The following is a 22,097-nucleotide window of genomic DNA, read 5'->3' on the forward strand; positions in this document are numbered from 1 at the left end:
ATCGAGGTCATGGCCACATGCATTACACGGGGGGTGCAGCCGCTTCAGTATAGAGGCCACCCCATGTGGGATTTCAATGGGGAGGACGACGCCACCCGGAGCGGCTGTAAGGGGCCGGATTCGGCTGCCACTCTAATGAAGATCTCGTCCGCTTTGTACAAGGGAGAAGAGGAGGAATTCCTCCGTGTCAACCCACGGGGCGGATTTTCTATGTACAATCCTCCAAGCTGTGTAAGCGAACACTTTCACTTGCCCATCCGTTTTCATATTCCCATAGTTAAGTGCTTAGTCTAGCAATTTTAGCGCAGGAGCTACGCCAGACTATAAAGGAGATAAACAGCCCTCCTCCACAACCCGAGGACCCGGAACGGTCCCTCGACCCGGACTCGCAAGAGGACCCGGACTTATGTGTGGAGCTGATTGATGGGGTGTTTCATCAATTGAGTAAGGACAACACCTTAGTGGCCATTACGGCCGATTATCCCGGACTACTTCCAGCCTCAAAGGTAACCGAGACCGAAGTCCCAGTATTTTCAAGAGGATCCATCCGTGCTTATTTTCATATACCAACGGCGTTTTTTGCAGGGGAAGTCCTTGAGGCGGAGGGCCGAGCCCGCGGCGGCTAGCCAACAAGGGCCATCGAGGCCCAGTGGGGTAAAAAGAAGTGCAGACCAGATCGAGACGCCGGCGCAACGATACGGCGTGCAATTTTAATGCCCAGGGTTTATGCCCTCAAGGCATACTAACGCTCATGCTCTCTTCAGGAAGAAGAGCGCCCGCCGGACTATGTCCACCGGCCAGGCTTCAAGGCCGGGTCCGGAAGCGGTGGTGAACACGGGGCGCGCACCGGACGCTCCTCCGACAGAGGATGCAGACGGGCTGTCTGCCACCAATTCCGAGGTGGAGAGTGCCATGAACCACAGGCGTCGCCGGACTGTTCTTCGTGACGCTTGTTTTTCCCAAAAGGCGTTGGACGCTTTTAATACGGGAGATGCGTACCTCCGTGCCGCTCAAAATGGTCTAGCCAGAGCCACAAAGCAGTATGTAAAAGACATATGGGTGAGAAAATTTGATGGTTATATATGTCAGTAGCCCTCGAGATTTGAAACAGTTAGAATAACTGATTTAAGGATCATTTGTTATGCAGGATCTTACAGAAAAGAATACCCGACTGTCCCATGAGCTGGAAGAGTGCAAAGCCCAACTTGAGGCCGCACTAGCCGCAACAGGGAAGTCCAAAGAGACCCCCTCTTGTAATATACGCTTCGAAAGATAAGTATGTTGTGAAGTGCTGCATGTGTGTAATTCTGACAATAACAGTGCAGATGGCGCTGGAGTGGATCCGGAAGGGCAGCAACTCTTGCGCCAGTTAAAGGCCGGCGAGAGCGTGCTTACAAGGGTGAGGCAAGAGAAGAACAAGCTTCAAGATGCCAACACCCAGCTGGGCGAGGATCTAAAGGATGTTTGTGCTCAGCTGTCGGACTCCGTGAAGGAGAATCGGCGGCTTCGACGCGGCATTTTTAGTAAGTGCTTGAATGAACTATGAAAAGAAGAGTTCGGCGAGGAAGTCGAATTTACAGCATTATGTCTGTAGGTATGCTGACAGGTCGACCTGCGGAGGAAATGCCCGGTTCTATGGGTGAACTTCTTCCCGAGCTCTCACAACTGCATGAACGAGTTCGGCAGGTGATGCAAGGCATTGCCCAGGCCTTGTGGCCGTCCGTCTCCGTGCCTGAAGGCCTTGGAGAGCTTGCAGAGAAGCTGAAGGGAGCGCGGCGGCGCTTCTGATTATGGAAGATATCGGCCTGCCGTTAAGGCGCCAGGGAAGCCTGGGCCATGGTGAAGACGCGGTACACGAAGGCTGACCCAAACCACATGGCCGAGGTCGGACCTGTGGGGCCCGATGGGAAGGAGATCCCTGTCAGTTTAGTGTACAGCCAGGTAGCGTTGGCCGCAAGATATTCCCAACAGGACTGTAAACTAGACAGCCTGTTGGATGGTATTGAAGAGGAATATACCCGGTCAAATTGACTATGTAATTAAAATGACATGTAAAATGCCTTCTAGCCGGATTGTAGATCGTTTTTCATACCGGACCTGTTCGCTTCAACCTCGGGACCCGATAGTCCGGAGTGTGTCCGAATACCCTCTCGGTTATGTAAGAACCGGGGCATGCGTGGAGACCAGGCGTAGGGGTCATTAGTGCTTTATCAGACAAGTACCCAACTAGTTATGTTATATTACATGGTTAGTAAGAAACATCTTCCAGGGAGAATAGTTCCATTAGGGGTTCCTTTCCCTGGGAGGCATGCCCTAAAGTGCATGTCCGAACTGCAAAAAAAAGCAGAAAAGCATCTGGGGGTGGATAAATAAATGAGGTAAAAATCATATTTTAGTTCACCGACCGAATATTGCCTTAAGAACGCTAGCTTCCGGCTTCACCCAGTATGAGGTACACATCCGGCTGACCAGGCAGTAACAATCGCAGAGGTACTCCCTTTACCACCTAGCCGAACAATCGGGAACGTAGGGGTAAGCACAGGAGCTAGGCAACCCAGCTTGGCCAAAACTTAAGTCATATCGATGCATATAATGGTGAATAAAAGGGACATGTGGAAGTGTGACACATGTGTTGGGCATGAGGCCCGTATGAACAAGCTTCTGTTAAAGAAGTCCCCAGGTATAATGAGCGCGGGTAGCGCGTCAATTGTGTGCGAATGAGGCACAAACGAGCCCTTAGAGGGCTGTAATAGAAAAGGAGGGAGAAGGAGAGAAATATAAGACAGCTAATGTGTAAAAAATAGACAGAGGAAGGAGACGAACATAGAGTCCGGTGCTAGGTGTAGAATCTTTGTAGGCGTGTTGCGTTCCATGGGTTCGGCTCGAGTCGGTTATCCGATGCGTTTCGCAGACAGTAAGCTCCACCAGTCAGGACTTGGTCAATTATGAAGGGACCTTCCCATTTGGGGTTGAGTTTGTCCTTTTTCTTGTCCGGCGGGCGTAGAACTAATTCGACAACATTGTAAGTTTTGGCCCGTACTTCTCTGCTTTGATATATTCGAGCATGCTGGTGATAGAATGCGGAACGGGCTTTTGCCACATCGCGCTCCTCCTCCAATACGTCCAAACTGTCCTGCTGATCGAGTTCGGCTTCTCTTTCTTCGTACATGCGCACGCGAGGTGAGTCATGAATTATGTCACAGGGCAGGACTGGCTCTGCGTCGTATACCATAAAAATGGTGTGAATCGGGTAGTGCGACTCGGCGTGGTCCGCAGCCCCGAGAGTACGGAGTCGAGCTCCTCTACCCAGTGCGTGTTAGATTCCTTGAGGGACCGCACTAGTCTAGGTTTGATGCCGCTCATGATTAGACCATTTGCCCGTTCGACTTGAGCGTTAGTTTGTGGGTGATAGACTGAAGCGTAGTCGAGCTTGATGCCCATGTTTTTGCACCAGAGTTTTACCTGATCGGCCATAAAGTTCGTGCTGTTATCAGTGATGATGCTGTGGGGGACGCCGTAACGGTGTATGACCCCTGATATGAAGTCTATCACTGGTCCAGATTCGGCCGTCTTGACAGGCTTGGCCTCTATCCATTTGGTGAATTTGTCAACCATGACCAATAAGTATTTTTGCTTGTGGGTTCCCCCTTTAAGGGGTCCGACCATGTCAAGCCCCCAGACCGCGAAGGGCCAGGTGATGGGTATAGTATGGAGGGCGGTGGGTGGCATATGGCTTTGGTTAGCAAATAATTGGCAGCCGACGCATCGTTCGACTAAGTCCTGAGCATCTGCCCAGGCCGTCGGCCAATAAAATCCAGTACGGAAGGCCTTGCTTACAAGGGCCCGGGCTGCGGCGTGGTGCCCACCGAGTCCGGCATGAATTTCAGCCAGAAGGTTCCGCCCTTCCTCTTCGGAGATACACCTTTAAAGGACTCCGGTGGTGCTTTTGTTATAAAGCTCTCCTTCATGGACTTTCTAGGCTTTAGATCGCCGCACTATGCAGTGTGCCTCATTTTGGTCCTCGGGGAGTTCCTGCCTAGTTTGGTAGGCTAAGAATGGTTCTATCCTTGGGGCAATGACTACCATTATTATGTGGGCTGAGGATGTTACTTCGTTGGCAGAGCCTCCCGTTGTGTCAGAATGTTCGGTGTCAGGTGGTGCGGCTGAGTCTGGGTTGTTATTCTGGACTCCCCTTCCCATTGTACGGATGGCTTGCATAGCCTGTCCAAGAAAATGTTCGGAGGGACTGCATCACGCTTTGCGCCGATGCGTGCCAAGACGTCTGCTGCCTGATTGTTTTCCCGGGCTATATGGTGAAGTTCGAGCCCCTCGAACCGAGCTGACATTTTTAGGACGGCATTGCGATAAGCTGCCATTTTCGGATCCTTGGCATCAAAATCTCCATTTATTTGGGATATCGCGAGGTTCGAACCCCCACGCACCTCTAGGTGTTGAATGCCCATAGAGACTACCATCCGGAGACCATGTAGAAGGGCCTCGTATTCGGCTGCATTGTTAGAGTCCGTATACATTATCTGGAGTACATATTGAACTGTATCTCCTATTGGGGACGTCAGAACGATGCCAGCCCCCAGACCCGCTAGCATTTTGGAGCCGTCGAAGTGCATGATCCAGTTGGAACATGTGTCGTACTCTTTAGGGAGTTCGGCTTCAGTCCATTCAGCGACAAAGTCGGGCAAAACATGCGACTTGATAGCTCAACGTGGCTTATAGGTTATGTCGAACGGGAGGAGCTCAATGGCCCATTTGGCAATCCGACCCGTCGCGTCGCGGTTGTTTATAATATCATTAAGAGGTACTTCGGAGGCTACTGTTATTGAACACTCTTGAAAGTAGTGTCGTAGCTTCCAGGACGCCATGAAAACTGCATACGCTATCTTTTGGTAATGCGGGTACCATGACTTTCATGGAGTGAGGATAGTGGACACGTAGTAGACTGGTTTTTGAAGGGGGAATTTATGTTCGTCCGTTTCTCCTTCGACGACGAGCACTGCACTTACAACTTGATGAGTTGCTGCAATGTATAATAGCATTGGTTCGCCGATGTTAGGCGCGACCAGGACCGGGTTTGTTGCCAATATGTCTTTTATTTCTTTGAGTCCGGCCATGGCAGCATCCGTCCAATCGAAGTGTTCGGTGCGCCGGAGGAGGCGATAAAGGGGTAATGCCTTTTCTCCCAAGCGGGAGATGAAGCGGCTTAGAGCCGCCATGCATCCAGTCAATTTTGTATTTGTTTGAGGTCCTTTGGAATATCCAATTGTGATAGAGCTCGGATCTTGGCTGGGTTTGCTTCAATTCCTCTCCCGGGTACAACGAAGCCCAAGAGCTTTCCGGCTGGTACGCTAAAAACGCATTTTTCCGGGTTAAGCTTGATGTCATATGTTCGGAGGTTATCGAACGTGAGCCTTAAGTCGTCTACTAGAGTTTCGACATGCTTGGTTTTGACGACCACGTCATCCACATATGCTTCAGATGTTTTGCCGATCTGGTTGGCCAGACATGTCTGAATCATGTGCTGATATGTTGCGCCCGCGTTTTTGAGCCTGAAGGGCATTGTGTTGAAGCAGAATGGGCCGTATGCGGTGATAAATGCCGTTGCAGCTTGGTCTGGCTGTGCCATCTTAATTTGATGGTAGCCAGAGTATGCGTCGAGGAAACACAATGAATCGTGTCCTGGTGTAGCGTCGATGATTTGATCGATGCGGGGGAGGGGGAAGGGATCCTTTGGGCAAGCCTTGTTGAGCTCCTTGAAATCGACGCATAGGCGCCAGGATTTGTCCTTCTTTGGTACCATCACCAGGTTTGCTAGCCAGTCCGGATGTTTTATATCTCTGATGAATCCGGCTTCCAGTAGTTAGGATAGCTCCTCTCCCATGGCTTGTCTCTTAGGTTCAGAGAAATGCCGAAGAGCCTTCTTAACGGGTTTGAATCCTTTTAGGATGTTTAGGCTGTGCTCGGCCAGCCTGCGTCGGATTCCTGGCATGTCTGAAGGGTGCCAGGAAAAAATGTCCCAATTTTCGCGTAGGAATTCTCGTAGTGCGGCGTCTACATCAGGGTTTAATTGCGCCCCGATGGAGGCCATTTTTGTAGCATCCGTTGGATGGACTCGGAATTTGACTAGTTCGTCTGCCGGTTTAAAGGAGGTGGACTTGGATCTTTTGTTGAGTATCACGTCGTCCCTGTTCACCGTGAAGCGCAGCACAGTCAGTTCCTCGGCCGCTAGGGCTTCGGATAATGCCTCAAGGGCCAGTGCGGCTGTCTTGTTTTCAACGCGGAGTGCTATGTTCGGGTCACTAGCAAGAGTGATGATTCCGTTGGGTCCGGGCATTTTGAGCTTCATGTACCCGTAATGGGGTATAGCTTGAAAAATTGTGAATGCCTCTCACCCTAACAGAGCGTGGTATCTGCTACTGAATGGGGCCACTTGAAATGTGACATCCTCGGACCTGTAATTATCCGCGTGCCGAACACCACGTCCAGTGTGATTTTCCTGCACAGCGCGCTTCCGGACTGGGGATTATTCCTCTAAAGGTTGTGTTGCTTCGCTCAATGCGGCTCCAGTCTATTTCCATTTTTCGAATAGTTTCCTCATAAATGAGGTTCAATCTGCTGCCACCGTCCATGAGTACCTTGGTAAGTCGAAAGCCGTCCACTATCGGACTGAGGACCAATGCGGCTGGTGCTCGGGCTGTTCGGAATTTAGGTTCGTCACTAGCATTAAAGGTAATAGCCGTGTCACTCCATGGGTTTATTGTTGCTACCTGGTAGACTTCGGTAAGGCTGCGGAGTGTTCGTTTCCGCATATTGTTTGATGCAAAAGTCTCGAAGATTGTTGATACCATATTGGTGTTCCTGGGCTGGTGCTCTGACAATTCTGGAGTTAGAAGCTCCTCGCCACTTCTGGCCACCTGCCGGAGTATCCAACATGCTCTAAGGCTATGATTTGGTGTGACGCCCTCTGTACTATAAATTTTATAGGGTCCATTGAGCCATCCCTCCAGTACGGTTCCATGCCCTATAGAGGGTTTTTGTTTTTTGGTGTTTAACCCAGGTCCCTGGCGATAATGCGCCCTTTTATTTTGGGCCGGGGTTGTATTCAGGGCCGGATCATCCCAGAATTTTATTTCGGTTTTCCGGATGCTTTCCATCGCACAGTATTTTCGTACCATGGATGCCAAGTCAGCGAAGCGTGTAATATCACGGCGACTTATGGTGTTGAGGATTCCGATGTCTGTGCAATTATTGCAGAAGGATGAAATTGCATCCTCCTCGTGGCAGTCCTCTATCCTGTTCATAACCAGGAGGAATCTGGCCCAGTAATGATGTACTGTTTCCGTGGGATCATGCCGAATTTGGGATAGATCCCTTATGTTAGGGTGGGCGGGTGGAGTTAAATCCGGAACCTCGCCCGATCTGAGGCTCAGGGGCCAAGGAGTTTTCGAATTCGGAAGCTTGGGTTCTTGGATGTTGTCCAATGAATCTGGCCCGCTACCTGACTTTAGGTTCAGGGCTTGAGTGACGTCCTCCTCTCCGCGGGTATCCGGCTTGGAGGGATCGGGAATCCGGACATATTTGGTCCTTAAGATGGCTATAGATTCGCCGCATTGTTCCTCCACCACTGTGACGTGGTGGGTGACCTGGGGAGAGTCAATTTCTCTCGAATCGGGTTTAAGCCCAATCTGATCTTAGTTTGTAGCGACTCCCAGGGCGGCGATGCGATCCAAGAGCTCGTTTAAGGAAGAGAGCTCCATCGGATCTAACTACTCGGCGAGTTCCGAGTTGACGTGGAGATTGCTTTCGATGACCCGAGAAGTCATCGTTGGCGCGGCGGCCGAACAGGCGGTCATATGAAAACCGCCTAGCCGGAGAGCTTGGCCGATAGCCAAAGCTCCTTTGGCGACAGCGCCGTCTTTAAAGACGGGATGCGGCATCCTTCCTGATGGCGACGGCACAGAGGAACTCTCAATGAAAGCAGCAATGTCGGTGTCAAAACCGGCGGATCTCGGGTAGGGGGTCCTGAACTGTGCGTCTAGGCGGATGGTAATAGGAGACAAGGGACACGATGTTTTTACCCAGGTTCGGGCCCTCTCGATGGAGGTAAAACCCTACTCTTGCTTGATTAATATTGATGATATGGGTAGTACAAGAGTAGATCTACCACGAGATCAGAGAGGCTAAACCCTAGAAGCTAGCCTATGGTATGATTGTTGTTCATCCTACGGACTAAAACCCTCCGGTTTATATAGACACCAGAGAGGGCTAGGGTTACACAGAGTCGGTTACAATGGGAGGAGATCTACATATCATATCACCAAGCTTGCCTTCCACGCCAAGGAAAGTCCCATCTGGACACGGGACGAAGTCTTCAATCTTGTATCTTCATAGTCCAGGAGTCCGGCCAAATGTCATAGTCCGGTCATCCGGACACCCCCTAATCCGAGACTCCCTCAGTCGCCACCTCGGTTTTTGCCCCTGTAATACTCACGTTGGTCCTATCATTATTTGCAACCAGATCTTTTTATATACTTACATAAGGTACTACTTACCTTCCTTGTCCTTGAGCTGCTTCTTGGCAAGGCCGAGCTCTTTCTCGGACCGCTCGAGGCTCTGCTTCAATGCATCGACCTCCGCAGTCAATGCGGCAGAGGTCAGCAGCGCAGCCTGCATTCCCATATTGACATACTTATGTTAGACTCCTGTGTATATCTTTTTAGATCCTTACTCCGGCTTTTCTTTCCGAACACCAAACTGAGCATCAGGGGCTACTGTCTATGCGGTAATATTTTTACATGTCTTAAATACATACCTCAAAGCCTGTTAGAAGGCTCGCACAGGCTTCCGTCAGCCCACTCTTGACGGCCTGAACCTTCTGGATCACCGCACTCATAATAGTGCGGTGCTCCTCGTCGATGGAGGCGCCGTTAAGCACCTCTAGCAAATTATCCGGTGCCTCCGTTTGGACGGAGGTCACCGGTGTCGTAGGCTTGCCCTTCTTACTAGGGGGCTGCCTGCCGGACTCCGGAACCACTGAAGGTTCCGGTGTGGTGTCTGGACCAGGGCCGGACTTAGAGCCCTTTGGGGTTTCATCCCCTTTGTGCCTGGAGTCCAGGAGGTCGCCTTGTGGCGCCTTTAGGACCACCTCCTCCTGGCTTGGCCCCTTTTGGGACTCCACCTCGGCATCGTCCATAGGGCGAGGGGAGGCAGCAGTCGGGAGTGAAAGACTATTCACATCCGACGAATCCAGGGAGCCGCTCGACGAAGTGTCAAGCCGGGCCTTGGGCGGACTGCATGATTATATTTGGCGTCAGAAGATACTGTGCAATAAAGGAACGCCATGAGTTATTCTGGTATCCGGATACTTACGATTTTGCCAGGGGCTTGGCCCTGGATGGCCACTCCTCTTCGCCGTCGTCGGCGTTGGTGGAGTAGTCTGGAGGAAGGGTCTTTCCCTTGTTGGACCCTCCGGTCCCCCTAGATGGGGAGGCTTTCCTTTTCTTTCCTCCCCCTGTTAGAGGGGGAGCGGACTCTTCTTCCTCCCCCTCGTCTTCGTGGGAGGAGTGTGCTTTGGAATCATAGGACGATGAATCCGATAACACCAGGCGCCGGGAACTCTTTCGAGTTCCCGTGGCCTTCTTCTTGGCCTTCTTCTCCGGCACCACGTAAGGTGCCGGGACCAGCAGCTTCGCCAAGCGGGCACCTGTTGGGCCTTCGTGCAAAGGAACCGGACAATCGATCTATCCAGACTTCTTCTGCCAGTCCTGTCAAAGGAACGGGAGCTTAGATCCCGCATAGAGTCAAACTATGAAAAACAAGTATCCCGTAAAGGGTAAAACAAGCTTACTACGCTGGCTTGGCTCTTCGCGCAGAATCCGCGATCCTCGGTAATGGGAGGGGGAACCTCAGCGCCCTTGAATAGCACCGTCCAGGCATCCTCGTGCGTTGTGTCAAAGAGCCTGGACAAAGTTTGGTGCTGGGCCGGGTTGAACTCCCACAAGTTAAAAGACCATCTTTGACACGGGAGGATTCGGCTGAAGAGCATGACCTGGACTACGTTGACAAGTTTAACCTTCTTGTCCACCAGGTTTTGGACGCAGGTTTGGAGTCCGGTCAGCTCTCCCGAATTACCCCACGACAGGCTCGTCTCTTTCCAGGAGGTGAGCCGTGTGGGGATGCCAGATTGGAATTCGGGGGCCGCTACCCATTCAGGGTCACATGGCTCAATCATGTAAGAACCACCCCGATCACCACCCTTTGATGGTTTCCACAAAGGAGCCCTCGAGCCATATGACGTTGGGCATCTTGCCCAACATGGCGCCTCCGCACTCCGCTTGCTGGCCACCCACTACCTTCGGCTTGACATTGAAGGTCTTCAGCCATAAGCCGAAGTGGCGCTTGATGCGGAGGAAGGCCTCGCACATGACGATAAACGCCGAGATGTTGAGGATAAAGTTCGGGGCCAGATCGTCGAAATTCAGGCCGTAGTAGAACATGAGCCCCCGGACAAATGGGTGGAGTGGGAAGCCCAGTCCGCGGAGGAAATGGGGGAGGAACACCACCCTCTCATGGGGCCTGGGGGTGGGGATGAGCTGCCCCTCATCTGGAAGCCGGTGCGCAATGTCGTTGGACAAGTATCCGGCTTTCCTCAACTTTTTGACATGCCCCTCCATGACGGAGGAGGCCATCCACCTGCCTCCCGCTCCATACATAGATGGAGAAGGTTGAGATGGGAAGTGCGGACTTGGGCGCTGGAGCTCGAGTGCGTGCAAATGGATAAGCAAAGGAGGAAGAAGGCGTAGATGGAAAAGGTGGATCCTTATCCCCTTATATGGGCAGACGAAACTATGTGCCCCCGCCAGCCTGGTAAAACTCGCTTATCTCCCAAGCTCCATGATTAATGGCACGGTTGGGTTACCCACGCCCGTATTGATGAGAGTCCCAGAATAAGGGGACACGATCTCTGCTTTGACAAGACGTGCCAAGGAAACCACCTCGCTAAACGCGTCGAGGTGGGATAGTAAAACGATTCGAATAAAGGCTTGGTCGTGGCGTGATGTCACGCTACGGAATACGTTAGCAGGTTAGATTTGTGCAAATATTATTCTCTCTATGGTGGTATGTGGAACTTATTTTGCAGATCCGGACACTATCCTTGTGTTCAAATTCTTCTATGAAGTATTCGGAGGAGGAACCCGCCTTGCAATGCCGAAGATAATCTGCGCGTCGAACTCGTCGTCATTGAAGCCTGGTTCCGGGGCTACTGAGGGAGTCCTGGATTAGGGGGTGCCGGATGACCAGACTATAACCTTTGGCCGGACTCCTGGGATATGAAGATACAAGATTGAAGACTTCGTCTCGTGTCCGGATGGGACTTTCCTTGGCGTGGAAGGCAAGCTTGGCGATACGGATATGTAGATCTCCTTCCATTGTAACCGACTCTGTGTAACCCTAGCCCTCTCCGGTGTCTATATAAACCAGAGGGTTTTAGTCCGTAGGACGAACACCAATCATACCATAGGCTAGCTTCTAGGGTTTAGCCTCTCTGATCTCGTGGTAGATCTACTCTTGTACTACCCATATCATCAATATTAACCAAGCAGGAGTAGGGTTTTACCTCCATCGAGAGGGCCCGAACCAGGGTAAAAACATCGTGTCCCTTGTATCTCGTTACCATCCGCCTAGACGCACAGTTCGGGACCCCCTACCCGAGATCCGCCGGTTTTGACACGGACAGGGTCCCAGAGTGATTTCCATGATTAACGAACCCCGGGGTGCGTTTACGTCCTGGTCATCAATAATCCTAGGTTTGTCCAATCCTCGGCTCTTTCACGGACTATTACTCACCATATTAGGGTCCAAAGCAATTTCCACGGTTGTCGAACCCCAAGTTGTGCTTACATGTTGGTCGTCAAGACTCGCAGTTTGGGCCGATTCTGGCCCGTTGCTTTGACTATTACTTAGTTTTGGGGTCCCGAAGTGATTTCCACGAGTGACGAACCTCGGCGTGTGTTTACCTGCCGGTTATAAACACTCATATTTTTGGCCGATTTTGGTCCGTTTCGTGCACTTTTACTCACCGTTTTGGGTCCCAGGGCGATTTCCATGATTGATGATCCGAGGGGTGCGTTTACGTGTCCGTCATCAATAATCAGAGTTTTCACTAATTCTGACCCATTCCCTGGACTACTACTCACCTTTTAGGGGTCCCGAAGTGATTTCCATAGTTGTTGAACCCCAAGGTTTGCTTATGTCTTGGCCATCAACACTCGCAGTTTTGGCCGATTCTGGCCCGTTTCGTTGACTATTACTCACTATTTTGAGGTCCCAGAGTGATTCCATGATTGACAAACCCCGGGGTGCGTTTACGTGTCAGTTATCAACACTCGCGGTTTTTATCGATTCTGACCCGTTTCATGGACTATTACTCATCGTTTTAGAGTCCCAACCGAATTCCATGGTTCTTGAACCCCAAGGCTCGCTTACGTGTTGGTCATCAACAATCGCAGTTTTGGCCAATTCTTGCCCGTTTCTTGGACTATTACTCACTATTTTGGGGTCCCAGAGTGATTTCCACGATTAACGAACCCCGGGGTGCGTTGACGTCCCGGACATCAATACTCCTAGGTTTGTCCAATTCTGTGCTCTTTCATGGACTATTACTCACCGTTTTGGGTCCTAAAGCGATTTCCATGGTTGGTGAACCCCAAGTTGTGCGTTTACATGTCCGTCGTCAACACTCACAGTTTTGACCAATTCTGACCCGTTTCGTGCACTATTACTCACCGTTTTGGAGTCCCAAAGCGAATTCCATGGTTGTTGAACCCCAAGGCACCCTTACGTGTCGGTCATCAACAATCGCAGTTTTGGCCGATTTTGGCCCATTTGCTGGACTATTATACACTATTTTGGGGTCCCAGAGTGATTTCCACGATTAACGAACTCCGGGGTGCATTTACGTGTCGGTCATCAACACTCATAGTTTTGGCCGATTCTGGCCCGTTTCATTGACTATTACCCATTGTTTTGGGGTCCCAGAGTTATTTCCATGATTAACAAACCCCGGGATGCGTTTACGTCCCGGTCATCAATAGTCCTAGGTTTTTCCAATTCTGGGCTCTTTCGTGGACTATTACTCAATGTTTTGGGGTCCAAAAGCGATTTCCATGGTTGTCGAACCCCAAGCTGTGCTTACGTATTGGTCGTCAAGACTCGCAGTTTGGGTCGATCCTGGCCCGTTTCTTTGACTATTACTTAGTTTTGGGGTCCCGAAGTGATTTCCACAATTGATGAACCTCAGCATGCATTTATGTGCCGGTCATCAACACTCACATTTTTGGCCGATTCTGGTACGTTTCATGCACTATTACTCATCGTTTTGGGTCCCAGGGCGATTTCCACGATTGATGATCCAAGGGGTGCGTTTACGTGTCCGTCGTCAACACTCACAGGTTTGACCAATTCTGACCCGTTTCATGGACTACTACTCACCGTTTTGGGGCCCCGAAGCGATTTCCATAGTTGTTGAACCCCCAAGGTGCGCTTACGTCTCGGTCATCAACATTTGCAGTTTTGGCCGATTATGGCCCGTTTCATGGACTATTACTCCCTGCTTTGGGGTCCCAGAGTGATTCCACGATTAACGAACCCCGGGGTGCATTTACGTGTCAGTTATCAACACTCGCGGTTTTTGTCGATTCTGACCCGTTTCGTGGACTATTACTCACCGTTTTAGAGTCCCAAAGCGAATTACATGGTTGTTGAACCCCAAGGCGCGCTTATGTGTCGGTCATCAACAATCGCAGTTTTGGCCGATTCTGGCCCGTTTCTTCTACTATTACTCACTATTTTGGTGTCCTGGAGTGATTTCCACGATTAACAAACTCCGGGATGCGTTTACGTGTCAGTCATCAACACTCATAGTTTTGGCTGATTCTGACCCGTTTCATGGACTATTAATCACTATTTTTGGGTCCCAGAGTGATTTCCACGATTAATGAACCCCAGGGTGCGTTTACGTCTCGTTCATCAATAATCCTAGGTTTGTCCAATCCTTGGCTCTTTCATGGACTATTACTCACCATCTTGGGGTACAAAGCGATTTCCATGGTTGTCGAAACCCAAGTTGTGCTTACGTGTTGGTCGTAAAACTCGCAGTCTCGGCCGATTCTGGCCCGTTTCTTTGACTATTACTTAGTTTTGGGGTCCCGAAGTGATTTCCAGGAGTGACGAACCTCGGCGCGTGTTTACGTGTCGGTCATCAACACTCACATTTTTGGCTTATTCTAGTCCGTTTCATGCACTATTACTCACCGTTTTGGGTCCCAGGGCGATTTCCACGATTGATGAACCGAGGGGTAAGTTTACGTGTCCGTCATCAACACTCACAATTTTGACCAATTCTGACCCGTTTCGTGGACTACTACTCACCGTTTTGGGGTCGCGAAGCGATTTCCATAGTTATTGAACCCCCAAGGTCCGCTTAGTCTTGGTTATCAACACTCGTAGTTTTGGCCGATTCTAGCCCGTTTCGTTGACTATTCTCACTATTTTGGGGTCCACGAGTGATTCCACGATTGACGAACCCAGGGTGCGTTTACGTGTCAGTTATCAACACTCGCGGTTTTTGTCGATTCTGACCCGTTTCATGGACTATTACTCGTCGTTTTAGAGTACCAAACCAAATTCCATGGTTGTTGAACACCAAGGCGTGCTTACGTGTTGGTCATCAACAATCGCAGTTTTGGTTGATTCTGGCCCGTTTCTTGGACTATTACTCACTATTTTGGGGTCCCATAGTGATTTTCACGATTAACGAACCCCGGGGTGCGTTTACGTCCCGGTAATCAATAATCCTAGGTTTGTCCAATTCTGGGCTCTTTCATGGACTATTACTCACCGTTCTGGGGTCCCAAAGCGATTTCCATGGTTGTCGAACCCCAAGTTGTGCGTTTACGTGTCTGTCGTCAACACTCACAGTTTTGACCAATTCTGAACCGTTTCGTGGACTATTACTCACCGTTTTATAGTCCTAAAGCGAATTCCATGGTTGTTGAACCCCAAGGCGCGCTTACGTGTTGGTCATCAACCATCGTAATTTTGGCCGATTCTGGCCCGTTTCTTGGACTATTACACACTATTTTGGGGTCCCGGAGTGATTTCCACGATTAACAAATTTTCGGGTACGTTTATGTGTCTGTCATCAACACTTATAGTTTTGGCTGATTCTAGCCCGTTTCATGGACTATTACTCACTGTTTTGGGGTCCTAGAGTGATTTCCATGATAAAAGAACCCCGGGGTGCATTTACGTCCCGGTCATCAATAATCCTCGGTTTGTCCAATTCTGGGCTCTTTCATGGACTATTACTCACCGTTTTGGGGTCCCAAAGCGATTTCCATGGTTGTCGAAGCTTACGTGTTGGTCGTCAAGACTAGCAGTTTGGGTCGATTCTGGCCCGTTTCTTCGACTATTACTTAGTTTTGGGGTCCCGAAGTGATTTCCATCATTGATGAACCTCGGCGTGCGTTTACATGCCGGTTGTCGGTGTCAAAACCGGCGGATCTCGGGCAGGGGGTACCGACCTGTGTGTCTTAGGCTGATGGTAACAGGAAGCAAGGGACACAATGTTTACCCAGGTTCGGCCCTCTCGATGGAGGTAAAACCCTACTTCCTGCTTGATTAATATTGAAGATATGTGTAGTACAAGAGTACATCTACCACGAGATCGTAGAGGTTAAACCCTAAGAGTTAGCCTATTATGGTATGACTGTAATTGTGATCGGCCTTCTAAGGACCATCCTCTCCGGTTTATATTGACACCGGAGAAGGCTAGGGTTTACATGGAGTCAGTTACAAGGAAGGAAATATAATATCCGGATCGCCAAGCTTGTCTTCCACGCAAAGGAGAGTCCCATCCGGACACGGGCCAAAGTCTTGAGTCTTGTATCTTCACGCTTCAATAGTCTGGACGATGTATACAGTCCGGCTGTCCAGATACCCCCTAATCCAGGACTCCCTCACCGGTCATCAACACTCACATTTTTGGCCGATTCTGGTCCGTTTTCTGCACTATTACTGACCGTTTTGGGTCCCAGGGCGATTTCCACGATTGACGATCCAAGGGGTGCGTTTATGTGTCCGTCATCAACATTCACAGGTTTAACCAATTCTGACCCATTTCATGGACTACTACTCACCGTTTTGGGGCCCCTAAGCGATTTCCATAGTTGTTGAACCCCTAAGGTGCGTTTACGTGTCGGTCATCAACACTCATAGTTTTTGGCTGGTTCTGGCCCGTTTCGTGGACTATTACTCACTACTTTGGGGTCCCAGAGTGATTCCACGATTAACGAACCCCAGGGTGCGTTTACGTGTCAGTTATCAACACTCGCAGTTTTTGTCGATTCTGACCCGTTCCATGGTTGTTGAACCCCAAGGCGCGCTTACGTGTCGGTCATCAACAACCGCAGTTTTGGCCGATTCTGGCCCGTTTCTTGGACTATTACTCACTATTTTGGGGTCCCAGTGTGATTTCCACGATTAACGAACTCCGGGATGCGTTTACGTGTATGTCATCAACACTCATAGTTTTGGCCGATTCTGGCCCGTTTCGTGGACTATTACTCACTGTTTTGGGGTCCTAGAGTGATTTCCACGATTAACGAACCGCGGGGTGCGTTTACATCCCGGTCATCAGTAATCCTTGGTTTGTCCAATTCTGGGGTCTTTCATGGACTATTACTCACCGTTTTGGGGTCCCAGTGTGATTTCCATGGTTGTCGAACCCCAAGTTGTGCTTACGTGTTGGTCGTGAAGACTCGCAATTTGGGCCGATTCTGGCCCGTTTCTTTGACTATTACTTAGTTTTGGAGTCCCGGAGTGATTCCCACGAGTGACGAACTTCGGTGTGTGTTTACGTGCCGGTCATCAACACTCACATTTTTGGCCGATTTTGGTCCGTTTCGTGCACTATTACTCATCGTTTTGGGTCCCAGGGCGATTTCCACGATTGATGATCCAATGGGTGCGTTTACGTGTCCGTCATCACCACTCATAGTTTTGACCAATTCTAACCCGTTTTGTGGACTACTACTCACGATTTTGGGGTCCCGAAGCGATTTCCATAGTTGTTGAACTCCAAGGTGCGCTTATGTCTCGGTCATCAACACTCGCAGTTTTGGCCGATTCTGGCCCGTTTCCTTGACTATTACTCACTATTTTGGGGTCCCGAAGTGATTCCACGATTGATGAACCCCGAGGTGTGTTTACGTGTCAGTTATCAACACTCGTTGTTTTTGTCGATTTTGACCCGTTTCATGGACGATTACTCATCGTTGTACAGTCCCAAAGCAAATTCCACGGTTGTTGAACCCCAAGGCACGCTTACGTGTTTACGTGTCCGTCATCAACACTCACAGTTTTGACCAATTCTGACCCGTTTCGTGGACTATTACTCACCGTTTTAGAGTCCCAAAGCGAATTCCATGGTTGTTGAACCCCAAGGCGCCCTTACGTGTCGTTCATCGATAATCGCAGTTTAGACCAATTCTGGCTAGTTTCTTGGACTATTACACACTATTTTGGGGTCCCGGAGTGATTTCCACTATTAACGAACTCCGGGGTGCGTTTAAGTGTCGGTCATCAACACTCATAATTTTGGCCGATTCTGGCCCGTTTCATGGACTATTACTCACTATTTTGGGGTCCCAGAGTGATTTCCACGATTAACGAACCCCGGGGTGCGTTTACGTCCCGGTCATCAATAATCCTAGGTTTGTCTAATTCTGGGCTCTTTCACGGACTATTACTCACTGTTTTCGGGTCCCAAAGCGATTTCCATGGTTGTTGAACCCAAAGTTGTGCGTTTACGTGTCCGTCATCAACACTCACAGTTTTGACCAATTCTGACCCGTTTCGTGCACTACTACTCACCGTTTCGGGGTCCCGAAGCGATTTCCATAGTTGTTGAACCCCAAGGTGCACTTACGTCTCGGTCATCAACACTCGCAGTTTTGGCCGATTTTGGCCCGTTTCCTTGACTATTACTCACTATTTTGGGGTCCGGAGTGATTCCACGATTGATGAACCCCGAGGTGTGTTTACGTCTCAGTTATCAACACTCGTGGTTTTTGTCGATTTTGACCCGTTTCATGGACTATTACTCATCGTTTTAGAGTCCCAAAGCAAATTCCATGGTTGTTGAACCCCAAGGCGCGCTTACGTGTTGGTCATCAACAATCGCAGTTTTGGCCGAGCCCATTTCTTGGACTATTACTCACTATATTAGGGTCCAAGAGTGATTTCCACGATTAACGAACCCCGGGGTGCGTTTACGTCCCAGTCATCAGTAATCCTAGTTTTATCCAATTCTGGGCTCTTTCATGGACTATTACTCACCGTTTTGGGGTCCCAAAGCGATTTCCATGGTTGTCGAACCCCATGTTGTGTGTTTACGTGTCCGTCGTCAACACTCACAGTTTTGACCAATTCTGACCCGTTTCGTGGACTATTACTCACCGTTTTAGAGTCCCAAAGCGAATTCCATGGTTGTTGAACCCCAAGGCGCCCTTACGTGTCGTTCATCAATTATCGCAGTTTTGACCAATTCTGGCCAGTTTCTTGGACTATTACACACTATTTTGGGGTCCCGGAGTGATTTCCACTATTAACGAACTCCAGGTGCATTTAAGTGTCGGTCATCAACACTCATAATTTTGGCCAATTCTGGCCCGTTTCATGTACTATTACTCGCTGTTTTGGGGTCCCAGAGTGATTTCCACTATAAACGAACCCCGGGGTGCGTTTATGTCCCGGTCATCAATAATCCTAGGTTTGTCTAATTCTGGGCTCTTCACGGACTATTACTCACTGTTTTGGGATCCCAAAGCGATTTCCATGGTTGTCGAACCCCAAGTTGTGCGTTTATGTGTCCGTCATGAACACTCACAATTTTGACCAATTCTGACCCGTTTCGTGCACTACTACTCACCGTTTCGGGGTCCCGAAGCGATTTCCATAGTTGTTGAACCCCAAGGTGCGCTTACGTCTCGGTCATCAACACTCGCTGCTTTGGCCGATTCTGGCCCGTTTCGTTGACTATAACTTACTGGTTTGGGGTCCCGGAGTGATTCCAATATTGACGAACCCCGGGGTGCATTTACGTGCCCATTATCAACACTCGCGGTTTTTGTCGATTCTGACCCGTTTCATGGACTATTACTCATCGTTTTAGAGTCCCAAACGAATTTCATTGTTGTTGAACCCCCAAGGCGCGCTTACGTGTTGGTCATCAACAATCGTAGTTTTGGTCGATTCTGGCCCGTTTCTTGGACTATTACTCACTATTTTGGTGTCCCGAAGTGATTTCCATGATTAACGAACTCCGGGATGCGTTTATGTTTTCGGTCATCAACACTCATAGTTTTGGCTGATTTTGACCCGTTTCATGGACTATTACTGACTGGTTTGGGGTCCCAGAGTAATTTCCTCGATTAACGAACCCCGGGGTGCGTTTACGTCCCGGTCATCAATAATCCTAGGTTTGTCCAATCCTGGGCTCTTTCATGGACTATTACTCACCGTTTTGGGGTCCAAAGCGATTTCCATGGTTGTCGAACCCCAAGTTGTGCTTACATGTTGGTCGTCAAGACTCGCAGTTTGGGCCGATTCTGGCCTGTTTCTTTGACTATTACACACTATTTTGGGGTCCCAGAGTGATTTCCATGATTGACGCGCCTCGGCAATCTTTTACGTGCCGGTCATCAACACTCACATTTTTGGTTGATTCTGGTCCTTTTCATGCACTATTATTCACCGTTTTGGGTCCCAGGGCGATTTCCACGATTGACGATCCAAGGGGTGTGTTTACGTGTCCGTCATCAACACTCACAGTTTTGACCAATTCTGACCCGTTTCGTGGACTATTACTCACCGTTTTGGGGCCCCGAAGCGATTTCCATAGTTGTTCAACCCCAAGGTGCGCTTACGTGTCAGTCATCAACACTCACAGTTTTCGTCGATTCTAGCCTGTTTCATGGACTATTACTCGCTGTTTTGGGGTCCCGGAGTAATTTCCACGCTTGACGAACCCCGAGGTGCGTTTACGTGTCTGTCATCAACACTTGCGGTTTTTGTCGATTCTGACCCGTTTCGTGGACTATTACTCACCGTTTTAGAGTCCCAAAGCGATTTCCATGGTTGTTGAACCTCGAGGCGCGCTTACGTGTTGGTCATCAACAATTGATCTTTAGGCCGATTCTGACCCGTTTCGTGGACTATTACTCACCGTTTTAGAGTCCCAAAGCGAATTCCATGGTTGTTGAACCCCAAGGCGCGCTTACGTGTCGGTCATCAACAATCGCAGTTTTGGCCGATTCTGGCCCATTTCTTGGACTATTACTCACTATTTTGGTGTCCCGAAGTGATTTCCACGGTTAACGAACTCCGGGATGCGTTTATGTGTCGGTTATCAACACTCATAGTTTTTGGCTAATTCCGACCCGTTTCATGGACTATTACTCACTGTTTTGGGGTTCGAGAGTGATTTCCACGATTAATGAACCCCGGGGTGAGTTTACATCCCGGTCATCAATAATCCTAGGTTTGTCCAATCCTGGGCTCTTTCATGGACAATTACTCACCGTTTTGGGGTCCAAAGTGATCTCCATGGTTGTCGAACCCCAAGTTTTGCTTACATGTTGGTCGTCAAGACTCGCAGTTTGGGCCGATTCTAGCCCGTTTCTTTGACTATTACTTAGTTTTGGGGTCCCGAAGTGATTTCCACGAGTGACGAACCTCGGCGTGTGTTTACGTGTCTGTCATCAACACTCACATTTTTGACCAATTCTGACCCATTTCGTGGACTACTACTCACTATTTTAGGGTCCCGAAGCGATTTCCATAGTTGTAGAACCCCAAGGTCCTCTTACGTCTCGGTCATCAACACTCGCAGTTTTTGCCGATTCTGGCCCGTTTCGTTGACAATTACTCACTATTTTGGGGTCCCGGAGTGATTCCACGATTGACGAACCAAGGGGTACGTTTACGTGTCAGTTATCAACACTCGCGCGGTTTTTTTCGATTCTGACCCGTTTCATGGACTATTACTCATGGTTTTAGAGTCTCAAAGCAAATTCCATGGTTGTTGAACCCCAAGGCGCGCTTATGTGTTGGTGATCAATAATCGCTATTTTGGTTGATTCTAGCCCGTTTCTTGGACTATTACTCACTACTTTGGGGTCCCAGAGTGATTTCCACGATTAACGAACCCCGGGATGCGTTTACATCCCTGTCATCAATAATTCCAGGTTTGTCCAATTCTAGGCTCTTTCATGGACTATTACTCACCGTTTTGGGGTCCCAAAGCGATTTCCATGGTTGTCGAACCCCAAGTTGTGCGTTTACGTGTTTGTCGTGAACACTCAAAGTTTTGACCAATTCTGACCCGTTTCGTGGACTATTACTCACCGTTCTAGAGTCCTAAAGCGAATTCCATGGTTGTTGAACCCCAAGGCACGCTTACGTGTCGGTCATCAACAATCGCAATTTTGGCCGATTCTGGCCCGTTTTTTGGACTATTACACACTATTTTGGGGTTTGGTAGTGATTTCCACGATTAACGAATTTCGGGGTGCGTTTACGTGTCGGTCATCAACCACTCATAGTTTTGGCCAATTCTAGACCGTTTCGTGGACTATTACTCACTGTTTTGGGGTCCTAGAGTGATTTCCACAATTAACGAACCCTGGGGTGCGTTTACGTCCCGGTCATCAATAATCCTTGGTTTGTCCAATTATGGGCTCTTTCATGGACTATTACTCACTGTTTTGGGGTCCCAAAGCGATTTCCATGGTTGTCGAACTCCAAGTTGTGCGTTTACGTGTCTGTCGTCAACACTCACAGTTTTGACCAATTCTGAACCGTTTCATGGACTATTACTCACCGTTTTAGAGTCCTAAAGCGAATTCCATGATTGTTGAACCCCAAGGCGCGCTTACGTGTTGGTCATCAACAATCGGAATTTTGGCCGATTCTGGCCTGTTTCTTGGACTATTACACACTATTTTGGGGTCCCGGAGTGA

Source organism: Triticum aestivum, chromosome 4B (assembly GCF_018294505.1).
Source record: "Triticum aestivum cultivar Chinese Spring chromosome 4B, IWGSC CS RefSeq v2.1, whole genome shotgun sequence".
NCBI classification, from domain to species: domain Eukaryota; kingdom Viridiplantae; phylum Streptophyta; class Magnoliopsida; order Poales; family Poaceae; genus Triticum; species Triticum aestivum.